Consider the following 6,000-nt stretch of genomic DNA (forward strand, 5'->3'; position numbering starts at 1 on the left):
CAAATGGACCTTTAGCAGCAGTTTTGGCCTGCCAAAATAGTACAATTTTTTTGTAGTGATATCACCCACTAAATTTTTTTTCTCCAAACAAAAAAAAAAAAACCCACTATTCAAGTTAACATCAAAATAATAACAACAATTAAACTATAAAAATATGTAAATCAATCTTTCTTCTCAATTATCATTTAACCTTGAATTCTATATACAAAGAGAAATTTATAAAATGAAAAGAAGTATTAAAACGAATAAAGGAATAAGGTTAATAATTAATAGAAAAATATGAGAGAGAGAGAGAGAGAGAGAGAGAGAGGTACCTCTAATAGTGAAGAGCAAAAATAAAAAATGTAATGGTGAAAAGTATAAAGAGGGACAAAGAGAACACATTTATATCTGAAAATATGGAGTGGAAGGGGGAAAAAAAAGTAGTCCTTTTTGTATGCATGTAACATTAGTGTTATATTGTTATTAATTTCATTTATTACGTGCATTTATAAACCCTGGGGCCTTTTTTTTTTGTAAACAATAATACTTATTAGAACACACACGAAAATAACAATAGTTGGATTTTTGCAATATTTGAACTTACTAATTTTTTCGATTTCTTTTATGTTATTAGCGTGTTTAATTGATTTAATACTCATGAAAGATCCTATATATTGTCATGTAATGTGATAGGGGTGATTCCTGCAAACAAGAGAAGTCATTTTTCATTTTTTATTTCCATTGAGAGTTTTTTTTTTTTTTTTTTTTTTGAGAATTAAGACTATAAACTTTATTAAATAGTAGGCAAATATGCCTGATAAGTAGCAACGGTGTGTGATGGGACATTTCCATACACACTTGAAAACCAGTGACATGTCATGCATGTCGAACTAGGTTGTGGGCTACATTGTTTCCTTCTCTACGAACATGTGAAAACCTAATACAATGAAATAAATTTGCAAAACATTTAACATCTTGAATAGGTAAACCAAAGGATGCCAAAGAGTGTGGATCTTCATTCAAAGCATTTATAACAATCTCTGAATCTCCCTCTAGGATGACATCATTCGAACTCAAAGCAGCAGCACACTGTAAAGCCTTCGACGCAAACAAAGTTTCAAGCTCTACGACAGTTAGGGGGAGAGGGATGATTTCAGACCATTGTGCCGAGCCCTTACCTTGGCAATCTTTGATAATCACTCCAATCCCTACCCTATCTTCTTCTTGAAACGTTGCATCGATGTAATTTGTGCCTAAGCCCTCCATAGTTGCATTAGTAGTTGATCTCTTGAACAACACTAAACCACCTCCCCTACTTGTTCTTGGGACAAAGACCATATTCCTAAATTTTTTCTCCGCAACACAATTTTTAGCATTGCTTCATCTGCCCATGTTTCAGTTATAAACACGATAGAGGGATCTTTTGCCCGCCCTAAATCTGCAAGCTTGGTCTCTGTACATGGGTTCTCAAGCCCACGACAGGTCTAGACTAAGACACTCATTGTGACTAGCGGGGCTGACTCTCAACCTCCACCATTGAGTTTGATAAACTACCATTATCTTTTGAAGCCTCTCTACACTTCGAAGGTAACTCAAGATGAACCACCCTACCTCTCTTCCCACATATTGGTTTGCTCTCTGCCTTAATCTCTTTTGCTTTCTCTCGGGCTAATCTTTTCCATATTCTTTGAGTACCCGTAAGAATAGGGTTACCCGAATTTTCTGAGTTTGCAATTAAGTCTGCTTCAATTTGTTCCATTGAGGATCTTTCAACTAACTTGCGTGAACCCCTGCCATTCTTGGGAATAATCCGTTTTAGGATGGAATTATTCTTTGCCTTAAAAGACTTTAAAGTGCACCCCATAGAATTCGGACCCTCATCAAACTTTGCCAATTCTATATCTATCTCCTTTATTTGAATATCAAATAAAATCTCCTTATTGCCCGCCTACGGACTTAACTCCTTTTCCTTATTTGTCTCGCTTTCAACACGACTTACTTCCATAGACTTATTGGTAACAACTGGCGAAGTTAAATCCTCAATCATACTCAGCTGTAATGTATCACCAACTTCCCCTTCTTTTGTAACCGACACTTCATTGGCAATAATGCAATCACTCACTTCAGTTTCCATATTTGCCTGAGCCATCTCCGGTTGGCTAGCCACCATTTCTGCCACTGTAGCCTCCGCCCTCATCCTTGCCATTTGGTAAGCTTTTCATGTGAAAGGAGATTTGTTTTCTTAAAAATCAGGCACCACAATGACATCCCGTCCAATTGACGTGTACTGGGCTGCCTTTAGGTCAGTATTGAATTGTTGTTGATTCGGTGTAAGAGTGCCTTTACTTCGTAACCACAATTCACAATTTTTATCACTATGATCAAGCCGCCTGCACCAAAACAAAGGTTTGGAAGAAGCTCATACTTGAAACAAACCCAACTTTTAGCGCCACTCTCCAGCGTAATCACCCTTCTTTCACAAAGGCAAGGTTATATCAACCACTACTCTCACCGAAATGAAATGACCACCCTCATCAGTTACTACCCCTGCCGATTTGTGGACTTCCCTAATAGTTTCACAAATATTCTCAACTACTTCCTTTGTCAAATAGTGAATTGGGATATCATGAACCTGTACCCAAAAAAAATGTTTTTGAGAAATCCAGATCCCGAACAAAACTGTCTGAATTATATCTCTGCAGCATCACAAGGTGTTTGTCAAAGCTCCATGGTTGGTTTTGAAGGATTCTATCTATATCTTTAAGATTATCGAACACAAAAACCACCATGTGGTCACTTTGATTTTGGATCTTGAACCCATTTGTTGATCGCCATAGCTGTTTGAAAGTTCGAGCCATAGCCTCCAAGTTCACCAATAAATTGTACTTATATGATACTTGAATATATTTCACGCTAACAAAAAGTTTTCTTCTGGTGGAGTTTTGGGCTAAATCACTACTTATGCATGGTTGGTTTGTGCCATATAATGAACAATAACTGAGTATTTGCTAAAACATTTGTAGCTCAGTGGCATAATGCAGGCTCCTTTAAAAAGAGAATTAAGCTTCGAATCTCCCTCACCTCATTTACAGCAACAATTGAATTATTAAAAAGAACAATTGAGCTTTTGTATTTTAGAGAAGACAAGTTAAAAGAGAAGAATTGGTGATTTGGTGGTGGTTTCTTGGTGGACAGTCCAAAGAACAAAAAGAAGAAATTAATTGAAATTTAAAATAAAATTTTAATTAATTTAAAAAATAATTATTATATTAATTTATATTATTATGTTATCAGGTGTCTAGTGAGCACATAAAAGTAAAAGTTAGGGACTTAGGGACTTTTATTAGTTTCAAAAGAATGAGTTTGAATTTGATCCAGTTATAGTGTATTCTTTACAATTTTCTAGCAATAATTATTTTATACTCTTATAAATTTGGTAAATAATTAAAAATTAATTGAGACTTTTTAATTGCATGAGGTATAACCTTATAGGGCTGTCAATCTCGTGGATCTCATTTGATTTCGTATTTTGTTTTTTCTCATCCTCTCTACCAAAATTCAAAGTCCTGTCTTGCCTAAGAATATTAATTGAACATCTGATTTCACAACTCATTTTAACTTTTGTTTCAAAAGACTTTCTAAGAAAGAAATATTTACGAAGTTCAGGAATGTTTGGTATGTGGTAATAGATCCAAGAGTAGTGCTATGAGCACAAAATATTCATGTGTAATATAGTTATTCGGTTGCATTTTTATTACATGGAAAAATTATTCTTTAAATTGAAAAATAATTATTCCTTTCCAAAAAAGATGTAGTCACTATTCCTTAATAAGTGTAAGTTGTACATGTAATAACTTTTGAAATTAATATATTTTCAACCACGGGTGAGTATGGTGAGTGGTAGGAAGCCCTTAAAATTTGAAAATACCCATCACTTTAAACTAAGTACCAAGAGGTCGTGGGTTCAAGTACCCTTGAAATTTCAAAATACCCATCACTTCGAACTAAGTGCCAAGGGGTCATAGGTTCGATTACTAGTATTAATTCATACTTCCTAATTTGCAAATATCATGGTAATGTGGTCGAGTAGTAGCACACTATATTGTACTCTAGTGGTACCTATGGGCTTACCAAAAAGTGCAAGTGACAATGTATCATGAGGCATGGTGCAATGATTACAAGTGATTTTTTTTCTCAATTCTTTTTTCGAAAGTAAAAATCATCGTATGCATAATCATTTTCAAACTTTTTATATATAAAAACCAAATATATGAATAGAAAAAATTATTCGATTACAATATCTTTTATTCTCATTGATAGAGATTACTATTCCTATTGTAGAATCCATTCAGTGTATCAAAATTTCACTTTCTTGTAATTTTTATTCTAAGTTCACCCTATCTTTATTTAGCAAAATAAAATTTCAATTACTTTAAAAAAAAAGTAATTATGTTATTAAAATATTATCACGTTTCTAGTTAACATGCAAAATTAAATGCTAGGGAATTTTTTTAGTTTCAAAGGGATGAGTTTGATGTGATCCAGTTCCAATGTCTTTTTGCAATTTTCTCTTAATAGTTATTTAATATAAATTTGGTAACGAAGTAAAATTTAATTTAGACCTTTTAATTGCATGAGGTTACAGAACTTGCAATACAGCTAATGATACAGCTTTCAATCTCGTGGATCTCGTTAGATTTCATATTTTATTTCTTCTCTTCCTCTTAACCAAAATCCAAAGTCCTATCACTGCACACATTTGGTGCGATCGTCACTCCACAAGTATAAACACTTGTGGGGTGTAAGAGGCAAGAGCCAAGATTCATGCCTCTATGAAGGAGTTTTAAACATATATACACTTAGATTAGGCTAGGTAAAATTTTTATCTTGTAAAAAATAAAAATAAAAACCCAAAGTCCTAAAGCAAGTCTTGCCTAAGAATATATATAGGGACACAGAGTCTCAAACATTGCACACCTGATTTTACAACTTATTTCAACTTTTGTATTAAAACACTTTCTAAAAATATATATATTTATGACATTCCAGAAATGTTTGGTATGCGGAAATATATCCAATAATAGAGTGATTATTCATGTGTAAATTGTAATAGGAAATGCTAACGAATGCCCTTAGGACATTGGTTAATAATCTATTTAAAGAAAGTTTTTATGGGAAAAAAAAAAATTACTATTATGACAACTTTTTATTTTATTATATACAAGATAGAATTTCTACTCTAGCTTAATCTAAGTGTATATATGTGTGAAACTCTCTTATGGAGACTTGAACCTTAGCCCTTGCCCCCCCCACACCCTACAAGCATTTATACTTGTGGAGTGACCACCGCATTAAGAGTGCGTGGTGGTTGACAGCTTTTTTCATTTCTCATAAAAGTGGTGTCAAAACTTTCCTAAAATGGATTGTTAACCAATGCCCTAAGGGCATTCGTTAGCATGACCCAATTGTAATATCCAACATTTACCCAAAATATTAATTTTTTTTTCTATAGCGGATATCATTATGCGTAATGCATATTAGTAGTTTATTATAATTAATTAATAATTAAAATTATATGTTCGATGATATGAGATCAAAAAGAAGAAAAATCAAGATAATTTTTCTATAGAAATGAAGTTATTAGGTTATTTTGACGCATCTTAATTACATGTAATAATTAGCTTATTCTTTTCCAAAAGAGATGTAATGGATATTCCTTAATAGGTGTGAGTTGTAACAACGGTCGAAATTAATATATTTTCAACCATTAACGAGTGTGGTGCCGTGGTGTGAAGCCCTTGAAAAGACCTATCACTTTGAACCAAGTGCCAAGAGGCAAGAGGTTGTAAGTTTGAGTGCTAGTATCAACCCATACTTACTAACATGTAAAAATCGTGGTAATGTTATGAGCTAATAATACCAATGGCCTATGGGTTTACCGAAAAGCCCAAGAAACAATATACCATAGGCCATGCGGCAATGATTACACACAAGCCATTTTTAATAAAAATTCTCATA

Source organism: Castanea sativa, chromosome 3 (assembly GCF_040712315.1).
Source record: "Castanea sativa cultivar Marrone di Chiusa Pesio chromosome 3, ASM4071231v1".
Taxonomy (NCBI): Eukaryota; Viridiplantae; Streptophyta; class Magnoliopsida; order Fagales; family Fagaceae; genus Castanea; species Castanea sativa.